Raw genomic sequence first — 12,940 nt, 5'->3', positions numbered from 1 at the left:
ATCACTGAAATAGGCACTGAAGAGGGTAGGAAAGATAGTCCTGAGTTGCTGGTGCCATCCCCTCCTCGTTTCCCCCGCAGCAGCCTGTGGTACAGACAGATAATCTGCACTTGTGGGCGGGAGAGAAACAGTGATTGTGGGACTTTGCATTGGAACTCAATGCTGCCTGGTCACAGTGGAAAGCAACACCAGGCAGAACTCAGCTGGCACCCATGGCGGGAGCATGTAGACCAGCCCTAGCCGGAGGGAACTCTCCCATCCCAGCAGTTGGAACCTGAGTTCCAGCAAGCCCTGCCATCGTGGGCTACAGTGCTCTAGGGTTCTAAATAAACTTGAGAGACAATCTAGGCCACAAGGACTGCAATTCCTGGGCAAGTCTTGGTACTGTGCTAGGCTTGGCACCAGTGGATTTGCAGGGCAAATGACCTAGTGAGACACCAGCCAGGGAAGCCAAGAAAGTGCTTGCACCACTCCCCCACCCACCCCAGCCCCAGGCAGTGCAGCAGGCAGCTCTGGAAGAGATTCTTTCCCTCCACTTAAGGAGAAGAGGGGGAAGAGTAAAGAGGACTTTATTTTGCAACTTGGATACTAGCTTAGCCAAAGTAGGATAGGGCACCAGGCAGAGTCCTGAGGCCTTCATTCCAGGCCCTAGCTCCTGGACAACATTTCTAGACACATCTTGGGCCAGAAGGGAACCTGCTGCTTTGAAGGGAAGGACCCAGTCCTGTCAGGATCCATCACCTGCTTACTAAAGAGCCCTTGGGTCCTGAGTAATCTACAATGATACCCAGACAATACTCGTTATGGGCCTTGATATTTCTGGACTTGCCCTGGGCCAGAGGATAGCCCACTGCCCTGAAGGGAGAATCTCAGGCTTGGTATCATTCACCACAAGCTGACTGAAGAGCTCTCGGGCCTTCAGTGAGTATCAGTGGTAGCCAAGTTGTACTCACCACAGGCCTGGGATGATGGTAGCCATGGGGAGAGACTCCTCTAATTGTAGAATGGGAAGGAAAGGGTGGGAAGGACTTTGTCTTGTGGCTTGGGTGCTAGCTCAGCTGCAGTGGAATAGAGTACCAGGCAGATTCCTAAGGTTTCCAACTCAAGGCCCTGGCTCCCAGAGAGCATCTCTAGACCTGCCCAGGGCCAAGAGGAGCTCACCATCCTAAAGGGAAGGACACAAGCCTAGCTGGCTTTACCACTTGCTGATTGTAGAGCACTAGGGCTTTGGGCAAACAGGCAGTGATTATCACAGGCCTTAGGCGAGACCCAGTGCTGTGTTGGCTTCAGATCTGTCCCAGTGCAGTCTCAGTGGTAGTAGCTACAGCGGTGCTGTGTCACACAGGCAGCTTGGCACAGACAAAGAGGCTCTATTGGTTTGGGAGAAAGTAAGGGAAGAGAACAAGAACCTCTGCCTGGTAGTCCAGAGAACTCTTCCAGATCTTATTCAAGACTGCCAAGGCAGTACCTCTGTGAGTCTGTATGAGCCACAGCATTACTGGGTTTGGGGTGCCCCCTAATTAATGTATGGATGCAGTGACCGAAAACTTAGATCACAACACTCACGTCCCTTCAAATGCCTGGGAAACCTTCCTAAGAAAGATGGGTATAAACAAGCCCAGACTGCAAAAACTACAATAAATACTTCAATGCCCATATGCCAATGAGCATCCACAAGCATCAAGACCATCCCGGAAAACATGACCTCACCAAACGAACTAAATAAGTCACCAGTGACCAATCTGGAGAGTCAGAGATATGTGACCTTTCAGACAGACAATTCAAAAGAGCTGCTTTGAGGAAACTCAATGAAATTTAAGAAAACGCAGAGAAGGAATTCAGAATCCTATCAGATAAATTTAACAAAGATACTAAAGTAATTAAAAAGACTCAAGCAGATATTCCGGAGTAGAAAAATGCAATTGGCATACTGAAGAATGCATCAGAGTCTCTCACCATCAGAACTGGTCAAGCAGAAGAAAGAATTGGTGAGCTTGAAGCCAGGCTATTTGAAAATACACAGTCAGAGGACACAAGAGAATAAAGAATAAAAAACAATGAAACATGCCTACAGGATCTAGAAAATAGCCTCAAAAAGAAAAATCTAAGAGTTATTGGCCTTAAAGAGGGTGTAAAGAGAGAGAGAGAGGGATAGAAAGTTTATTCAAAGTTTATTCAAAGGGATGATAACTGACAACTTCCCAAACCTAGGGGAAGAGATATCAATATTCAAGTACAAGAAAGCTCTAGAATACCAAACAGATTTAACCCAAATAAGACTAACTCGAGACATATAATAATCAAACTCTGAAAAGTCGAGGATAAAGAAAGGATCCTAAAAGCAAGAGAAAAGAAACTAATAACATACAATGGAGCTCCAACACATCTGGCAGCAGACTTTTCAGTGAAAACTTTATAGGCCAGGAGAGAGTGGCAGGACATATTTACAGTGCTGAAGGAAAAAAACTTTTATCCTAGAAAAGTATATGCAAAGAAAATACCCTTCAAAGATGAAGCAGAAACAAAGAAAGTTGAAGTGTAGCATTTTTATTAGTTTCTCTTTGTCTGTTAGTTTGTTTATACAATCAGTGTTAAGTTGTCATCAGTTTAAAATAATAAGTTGTAAGGTATTATTTGCAAGCCTCATGGTAATCTCAGATCAAAAAACCTACAACAGGTCTGGCATGTTGGCTCATGCCTGTAATCCCAACACTTTGGGAGGCCAAGATGGGAGGTTTGCTTGAGCCCAGGAGCTCAAGACCAACCTAGTCAACATAGTGAGACCCTGCCTCTACAAAGAAATAGAAAAAAAATTAGCCAAGTATGATGGTGCATGCCTGTAGTTCCTGCTATTTGAGAGGCTGAGGTGGGAGGATTGCCTGAGCCCAGGAAGTAGAGGCTTCAGTGACCTATGATTGTTCCACTGCACTCCAGTCTGGGTGACAGAGTGAAAACCTGTCTCAAAACAGAAAAACAAAACAAACAAACAAAAAACCTACAACAGACACACAGAAAATAAAAAGCAAGAAATTAAAACATACCACCAGAGAAAGTCACTTCACTAAAAGGAAGAAAATAAAGAAGAAAAGACCACAAAACAACCAGAAAATAAATAACAAAATGGCAAAAGTACTTACTTATTGATAGTAACATTGGGCTGGGCACAGTGACTCATGCCTGTAATTCCAGCACATTGGGAGGCCAAGGTGAGAGGACTGCTTGAGTCCAGGAGTTTGAGACCAACCCAGACAACATAGTAAGTCCCAGTCTCTATAGAAAATAAATGAATAAATAAATAAATAAATTTATATTATTTATTTTTATTTCTCACCCTGTCTTATGTTGCTGTTCTACAATTTTTTTTTTTTTTTTTTTTTTTTTGAGATGGAGTTTCACTCTTGTTGCCCAGGCTAGAGTGCAATGACACAACCTTAGCTCACTGCAGCCCCTACCTCCTGGGTTCGAGTGATTCTCATGCCTCAGCCTCCTGAGTAGCTGGGATTACAGGTGCCTGCCACCATGCCCGGCTAATTTTTATTTTTTTAGTAGAGATGGGGTTTCACCATGTTGGCCAGGCTGGTCTTGAACTCCTGATCTCAGGTGATCCACCTGTCTCGGTCTCCCAAAGTAGTGCCATTACAGCGATGAGCCACTGCACCCAGCCAAAAAATTATTTTAATTAGCTGGGCATGGTGGTAGATAACTGTGGTCCCAGCTACTCAGGAGGCTGAGGTAGGAGGAGCCTAAGCCCAGGAGGTCAAGACTTCAGTGAACCATGACCATGCCACTGCTTCCCAGCCTGGGTAACAGAGCAAGACCCTGTCTCAGTAACAACAACAACAACAACAAACAACACTGAATGTAAATGGTCTAAACTCCCCAATCAAGAGACACAGACTGGCTAAATAGATTTAAAAAAAAAACAAAAACAAAAACCTAATGATCTGTTGCCTGTAAGAAACACACTTCACCTATAATGACACACATAAACTGGGAATAAAGGGATGGAAAATATATTCCATGTAAATGGAAACCAAAAAAAAGCAGGAGTAGCTATACTTACATCAGACAAAATAAATTCCAAGACAAAAACCAAAGGTCATTATATAATGATAAAAGAGTTAATTCACTAAGAGGATTTAACAATTGTAAATATATATGCACCCAACATTGGAACACCCAGATATATAAAGTGAACATTATTAGAGCTAAAGAGAGAGATACACCCCAATACAATAATAACTGGAGACTTCAACACTCTGCTTTCAGCATTGGACAGATCATCCAGACAGAAAATCAACAAAGAAACACTGGACTTAATCTGCACTACAGATCAAATGGACCTAATGGATATTTGCAGAATATTTTATCCAACAGCTGCAGAATACACATTCTTCTCAGCACAGGGAACATTCTCAAAGACAGACCATATGTTAAGACAAAACTAGTCCTAAAAAAGTCAAAAAAATTGAGATGATATCAAGCATCTTCTCTGATCACAATGGAATAAAACTAGAAATCAATAACAAGAGGTATTTTGGAAACTATACAAACACATGGAAATTAAACAATATGCTCCTGAATGACCAGTGGGTCAATGAGAAATTAAGAAGGAAAATTTTAAAATCCTTTATTTTATTTTATTTTTTGCTCATGCTGTCTTGTCTAAGAAAAAAAAAATCTTGAAACAAATGATAATGGAAACACAACATACCAAAACCTATTGGCTACAGTGAAAGAAATACTAAGAGGAATGTTTACAGCTGTAAGCACCTACATCAGAAAAGCAGAACAATTTCAGGCCAGGTGCAGTGGCTGGCACCTATAATCCCAGCACTTTGGGAGGCCACGGTGGGCAGGTCACTTGAGCCAGGAGTTCAAGACCAGCCTGGCCAACATGATGAACCCCATCTCTACTAAAAATGCCCAAAATTAGCCAGGTGTGGTGGTGCATGCCTGTAGTCTCAGTTACTTGGGAGACTGAGGCATGAGAATCGCTCGAACCTGGGAAGCAGAGGTTGCAGTAAGCCGAGATGGCACCACTGCACTCCAGGTTGGGTGACAGAGTGAGACCCTGTCTCAACAAAAAGCAAAAAACAAAAAAAAAGTAGAAAGGTAGAAAAATTTTAAGTAAACAACCTAATGATGCATCTGTGTGTGTGTGTGTGTGTGTGTGAGAGAGAGAGAGAGAGAGAGAGAGAGAGACTGACTCTCACTCTGTCTCCCCAGGCTGGAGTACAGTGGCATGATCTAAGCTCACTGCAACCTCTGCCTCTCGGGCTCAAGTGATCCTCCCACCTTAGCCTCCCAAGTATCTGGGACTTCAGGTGTGAGCCACTGGACCCAGCTGATGCATCTTAAAGAACTAGAAAAGCAAGAGCAAATGAAACCCAAAATTAGTAGAAGAAAGGAAATAATAAAGATCAGATCAGACATATACGAAATGGTAGTGAAGAAAAAATACAAACGATCAATGAAAAGAAAAGTTAGTTTTTTGAAAAGATAAACAAAATCAACAAACCTTTAGCCAGACTAAGAAAAGAAGACAAGAACAAAATAAATAAAATCAGAGATGAAAAAGGAGCTATTACAACTGATGCCACAGAAATGCAAAGGATCATTAGAGGCTACTATAAGCAATATGTCAATAAATTGGAAAACCTAGAAGAAATTAATACATTCCTAGACACACACAACCTACCAAAACTGAACCATGAAGAAATCCAAAACCGGAATAGACCAACAACTAAGGAGATTGAAGCTGTAATAACAAGTCTTCCAGCAAAGAAAAGCCTGGGACCAAATGGCTTTACTGCTGAACTTTACCAAACATTTGAAGAAGAACAAATACCAAGCTTACTCAAAATATTTCAAAAAATAGAGGAGGAGGGAATACTTCCAAACTCATTTTACAAGGTCAGTATTACTCTAATACAAAGACACATTAAAAAAAGAAAAGAAAGAAAACTACAAACCAATATCCCTGATAAACATTTATGCAAAAATCTTCTACAAATTACTAGCAAACTGAATTCAGCAATAGAAAGATCATTCATCAACACCAAGTGGGATTTATCCTAGGGATGCAAGGATAATTCAACATATGCAAATCAATCAATGTGATACATCATATCACTAGAATAACGACAAAAAATGATCATTTCAATTGATGTTGAAAAAGCATTTGATAAAATTCAACATCCCTTCATGATAAAAACCGTCAAAAAATGGGATATACCAGGAACATATCTTAACACAACAAAAGCAATATATGACAGACCCATAGCTAATATTACACTAAATGGAGGAAAACTGGAAGCCTTTCATCTAAGGTCTAGAACAATGAGGATGCCCACTGTCACCACTGTTATTCAACCTAGTGCTGGAAGTCCTAGCTGGAGCGATCAGACAAGAGAAAGAAATAAAGTGTATCCAAATTGAAAAGGAAGAACTCAAATTATCCTTGTTTGTAGATGATATGATCTTATATTTGGAAAAACCTAAAAACTCTACCAAAAAACTATGAGAACTGATAAGTTCACTAAAGTTGCAGGATGCAAAATCAACATACAAAAATCAGTAGCGTTTCTATATGCCCTCAGTGAACACTCTAAAAAAGAAACCAAGAAAGTAATATATAATAGCTACAAATGAAATACCTAGGAATTAACTTAACAGAAGAAGTAAAATATCTTTACAATGAAAATTATGAAACACTGATGAAAGAAATTGGAGAGGACACCAAAATATGGAAAGATATTCCATGTTCATGGATTGGAAGAATCAATATTGTTAAAATGTCCATACTACCCAATGAATCTACAGATTCAAAGCAATCCTTAACAAAACGCCAATGAGAGTCTCCACAGAAATAGAAAAAATAATCCTAAAATTTATATGGAACCACAAAAGATCGAGAATAGCTAAAGTTATCCTGAGAAAAAGATCAAAATTAGTGGAATCACATTACCTGATTTCAAATTATAATACAAAGCAATAGTAACCAAAACATCATGGTACTGGCATAAAAACAGACATGTAGACCAATGGAACAGAATACCAGTTACCAGTACCCAGAAACCAATCCATATATCTACAATAAACTCATTTTCTTTCTTTTTTATTTTATTTATTTTTTGTTACAATGAGCTCATTTTCAACAAACATTCTAAGAACATACACTGGAGAAAGGAGAGTCTCTTCAATAAATGGTGCTAGCAAAACTGGATATCAATATGCAGAAAAGTTAAACTAGACTATCTCTTGCCATATATAAAAATTAATTCAAAATGGATTAAAGATTTAAATCTAAGACCTCACACTATGAAACTACTAAAAGAAAATGTTGGGGAAACTCTCCAGAACACTGTATTAGGCAGAGATTTCCTGAGTAATACCAACACACACAGGCAATCAAAGCAAAAATGGACAAATGGGATCATATCAAGTTTAAAAGTGTCTGCACAGCAAAGGAAATAAACAACAAAGTGAAGAGACAATCCACAGAATGAGAAAAAATACTTGCAAACTATTCATCTGACAAGGGATTATTAACCAGAATATATAAGGAATCAAACAACTCTATGGGAGAAAAACCTAATAAAACTGATTTTAAAATGGGCAAAAGAGCTGAATAGGCATCTCTCAAAAGAAGACATCCAAATGGCAAACAGGTATATGAAAAGGCGCTCATTATCATTGACCATCAGAGAAATGCAAATCAAAACTACAATGAGATATCATCTCACCACAGTTAAAATGGCTTTTATTTAAAAAACAGGTAATAACAAATGCTGGCAAGGATGTGGAGAAAGGGGAACCTTTGTACACTGTTGTTGGAATGTAAATTAGTACAACCACTATGTAGAACCATTTGGAGATTCTTTTTAAAAACTCAAAATAGAACTATCAGATGATCCAGCAATCTCACTGGTAGGTATATATCCAAAAGAAAGGAAAGCAGTATATTGAAGAGTTAGTTGGACTTCCATGTTTACTGCAGCACTATTCAGAATAGCCAAGATTTGGAAGCTACCTAAATGTCCATCAACAGACAAATGGAAAAAGAAAATCTGGTACATATACACAATGGAGTACTATTCAGTCATCAAAAGAAAGAGATCCTATCATTTGCAACAACATGGATAGAACTGGAGGTAATTATATTAAGTGACATAAGTGAGGTACGGAAAGACAAATTCCACTTATTTGCATGTCCTCACTTATTTGTGGGAGTTAAAAATTAAAACAACTAAACTCATGAGAGATAGAGAGTAGAAAGTTGGTTACCAGAGGCTGCGAAGGGTTGTGGGGAGTGGGGAGGAAGGAGACATGGTTGATGGGTACAAAAATATAGTTAGAATGAATAGTATTTGATAGTACAACAGAGTGACTATGGTCAGCAATAATTTATTATACATTTTTAAATAAGTAAAAGAGTATAACTGGATTGATTGTAACACAAAGGATAAATGCTTGAGGTGGCAGATACCCCAGTACCCTGACATGCATTGTGTGCCTGTATCAAAATATCCCATGTACCCCATAAACATACATGCCTACTATGTACCTACAGAAATTAAAAAGAAAAAAGAAAATGGGACAGAACACACAAGAAAATTAGAGGTTTCACCTAGAAATTTAATATTTGATGAATAGGAATTCTAGGAAGAGAAGAGAGACAACAGGGAGGAGGAAAATTTATCAGAACTGAAGTATATGGATCATCTAAGACAAAGGGCTCCCTGGAGGCTCAACAAGATGACTAAAGGAAGACCCATACCAAGGGACATCACTGTGGAAATAAAGTCACTGAGGATAAGAGGAAGACCCTAGAAGCCTCCAGAGAAGAGTAATGGGGCGTGCAGTAAGGTCCGGGAGTCAGAAAGGCACCAGACTTCTTTAGAAGACCGAAGACAGTGATGTAATGCCTCAAACTTCCGAGGGAAAGTGATCTCTTTTTTTAAACAAAATTATTTGTACATCATCAAAAAGCATCAAGTGAGGAACATGACTTGTAACGTAAAACTCTATACCCAAGCAAACTACAGATCAAATATGAAAACAAAATAAAGTGATGCTTTAAGAAATCTACACCTTCAAGTATTTATCTTCCACGTGTCTTTTAAAAGAAGCTATTGGAAGATATGCTCCACCCAAATGGAGGAGGAATCCGAAAAAGAGGAACTCCAGGAGAAGAGAAAGGTGTAAGATATTCCAGGGGAGATGAGGACAGGATGTCTCCAGGTGACAGCTGTGTATTGAGCCCAGAGAGGAGCCAACCTAGAGTGCAGAGGGGGGTCCTGAATATCTGTCAATAACAAAAGAGAATCATACCAAAAGGAGGTTCTATTAGTTTGAGATAAATTAATAGTAGGCACATAGTAAACTAAGTTAAAATGAGAGACAATTACTAGTACCAAGAATGAGAAAATGTACAAAGGTAGTAGGTATGTTGCCCTTTTGTCATAATTTACCTAATAATAACAATAGAAACACTAAATATTGATTGAATTCCCCAAAATGATGATGTGACTATTTTGGAAGGGTGAAGAAAGAGAGATGTGTGTTCCATCTTTTTTTTTTTTGAGGCGGAGTTTCACTCTTGTTGCCCAGGCTGGAGTGCAATGGCGCTATCTTGGCTCATTGCAACCTCTACCTCCCAGTTCAAACGATTCTCCTGCCTCAGCCTCCTGAGTAGCTGAGACTACAGGTGCACATCACCATGCCTGGCTGATTTTTGTATTTTTAATAGAGATGGGGTTTCACCATGTTGCCATGTTGGCCGGGCTGGTCTTGAACTCCTGACCTCAGATGATCCACCCACCTTGGCCTCCCAAAGTGCTAGGATTACAGGTGTGAGCCACTTTGCCCGACCATTTCTTCATATTTCATAGGAAGAAGTCCTATTTCATAGGAAGTACGTAATATTCCAAATAGGATGACAAAGAAATATCAACATATGGGTACTGTTTAGAAATTAGAACTAACTACGGGAAGAAAAAGCTAAATGGTTTGAAAATGCTTACCTTTGGGTAGCAGTTATGTGTGATGCAGAGCATTTGGCCAGGAGGCCACTGTTTTTTATTATAATCCTTGTGATATTTAATTTTTAGAAAAATTGTTTAGGTATTATTATTAGTATTATTGTTTGTTTGTTTGTTTGTTTTTTTTGAGACGGAGTCTCGCTCTGTTGCCCAGGCTGGAGTACAGTGGCCGGGTCTCAGCTCACTGCAAGCTCTGCCCCCCAGGTTTACGCCATTCTCCCGCCTCAGCCTCCCGAGTAGCTGGGACTACAGGCGCCTGCCACCTCACCCGGCTAGTTTTTTGTATTTTTTTAGTAGAGACGGGGTTTCACCCTGTTAGCCAGGATGGTCTCGGTCTCCTGACCTCGTGATCCGCCCGCCTCGGCCTCCCAAAGTGCTGGGATTACAGGCTTGAGCCACCGCGCCCGGCCAGGTATTATTTTTATAGAAAAATAAAATCAAATAAAATGCAATGGGGGAGATGGGTGAATGGTATTGAGGAGTAATACATGGGGGGCTTCAACTATATTAATAATGGTTTCTTTCTTAGGTGATAGGTATACAGATGTTTGGTATATTATTTATATGCATGTCACATATCCAATATATAATTACTTTTAAACAGCAACAGCAAAGCAGTGCTATTCAGAGAGGGTGACTGAAGGCCCAGTGTCATGGAATATAAAAGATGGGACAAATCCTGAATGCAGACGTTAGCCTGGGGAAAAGGAAGGAAGAACAGTTCTGACCATACTAATGGGAGAGGGGTTAGAAGGTGGCTAGAGAGATATTTTGAATTGTAGTTGGAAGAAGTTGAGAAATTTCTCAAGTTCTTGTTGGCAGAAAATAGAGTTGAAGTTCTGGCTGAAGATAGGAAAGTTATGGGAATATATTTGTTCCCTAGGGCTGTTGTAACAAATACCACAACCTTGAGGGCTTAAAACAACAGAAATATATTCTTTCACCGTTCTGAAGGCCAGATCTAAAATCAACGTGTTGGCAAGGCAGCCCCTCTCTGCAGGCTCTGGGGAGAATCCATTCCTTGCCTCTTCTAGCTTCTGGTGGCTGCTGGCATTCCATGGGGTCTTTGGCTTATAGCAGCATCATTCCAAAGCCTGCCTCGATCTTCATATAGCCCTTTCTGCATGTGGTGATGTATAATCTCCTTCAGCCTCTCTTTCATGAGGACACTTGCGATAGCATTTAGGATCCACCCAGATAATCCAGGATTAGCTCCTCATTTCAAGGTGCTTAATTTAATAACATTGACAAAGTTCCTTCTTCCAAATAAGGTAATATTTATAGGTTCCAGGCATTTGATATGGATATCTTCTGGTGGACCATTTTTCAGCTTACACAGAAAGTGATTGGATTTAAAGAAATGAATTTTTTTTGTATTGCTTCCCAGGAGAAATTCAGTAAGAAGCCCATAAAAGCAGAAAAATGGTTGCTGAATAACAATCAGACAGATCTGAATCAACTAACGTGAATTTTTTAATGTGAATTTTTTTCAACAAGCTCGAATGTCTTTTTATTTTCTGTGATTTTGTATCAATTTTGTATCAAATGTCTTTTTATTTTCTGTGATTCCTTTATCACTTTGGTCAGCAAGAAAATGGAAGCATTTTATTAACAAATTTGTAGATTTTAGGTGTGGCAGGTAAAAAGAGACATGGAGAAAAATGCATTGAGTAAATATAAACCAATTAAAGCTTAGGTTGCAAATTTAAATTCTGACAAATAGAATTTCAAGTAACAAACATCATAAGGGACAAAGAGGCATTTTATGGATTAATAAAAGGAACATAGACCAAGAAGACATAAAAATAAACATATATACATCTAACAATATAGCCCAGGATTATATAAAGCCAGGCAGTCCCAAATAACTTTCTGCAATGACAGAAATGTTCCATATCTGCATTGTCCATTACAGTAACCACTGACAACATGTCGCTGCTGAACACTTGAAATGTGGCTACTGTGACTCAGGAATTGAAGATTTAATTTTAATTAATTAAAACTTTTTTTTATTTTTTGAGACAGGGTCTTCCTCTATCACCCAGTGGTGTGATCATGGCTCACTGTAGCCTCCATCTTCCTGACTCAAGCAATTCTCCTGCCTCAGCCTCTCAAGTAGTTGGGACTATAGGCATGCATCACCATGCCTGACTAATTTTTAAAAAATTGTTTGCAGGTCTCACTATGTTACCCAGGCTGGTCTCAAACTCCTGGGATCACGTGATTCTCCTACGTTGGATTCCCAATGTGCTGGGAATACAGGCATGAGCCACTGTGCCCTGCCAATTAAAATGTAAATAGCCACATGTGCCTACTACCTACTACATTGGACAGTCTTGATGAAACAACAGTTGGAAGAATCATGAATAGAACTAAATAAGGAAACAATAATAGTTGAAGATAGTAATATGCTCCTCTCAGAAGTGAACAGACTAAGCAAATCAGAAAGATAACTCTGATTTGGTTTTGGCAGATTCCTCCACAATAATAACCTTTATTGTCTTTGTTTTTATTTGCTATTTTGACCCCCGAATTTGCACTGTTTATAGTTTAATAACAAATGGACATATTCCTTTTTAATTTTATTTATTTATTTATTTTGAAACAGTCTTGCTCTGTTGGCCAGGCTGGAGTGCAGTGGCACAATCTTGGCTCACTGCCTCCCAGGTTCGAGCAATTCTCCTGCCTCAGCCTCCAAAGTAGCTGGAATTACAGGCATGTGCCACCATGCCCGGCTAATTTCTGTGTTTTTAGTAGAGATGGGGTTTCACTATGTTGGTCAGGCTGGTCTTGAACTCCTGACCTCAGGTGATCCACCCACCTTGGCCTCCTAAAATGCTAGGAGTAACAGGTGTGAGCCACCGTGCCTAGCCAGACACAACTGATTTCATTCA

The sequence above is a fragment of the Chlorocebus sabaeus genome, chromosome 29 (assembly GCF_047675955.1).
Source record: "Chlorocebus sabaeus isolate Y175 chromosome 29, mChlSab1.0.hap1, whole genome shotgun sequence".
In the NCBI taxonomy this organism is placed as follows: domain Eukaryota; kingdom Metazoa; phylum Chordata; class Mammalia; order Primates; family Cercopithecidae; genus Chlorocebus; species Chlorocebus sabaeus.
This window is presented reverse-complemented; position numbering follows the sequence as displayed.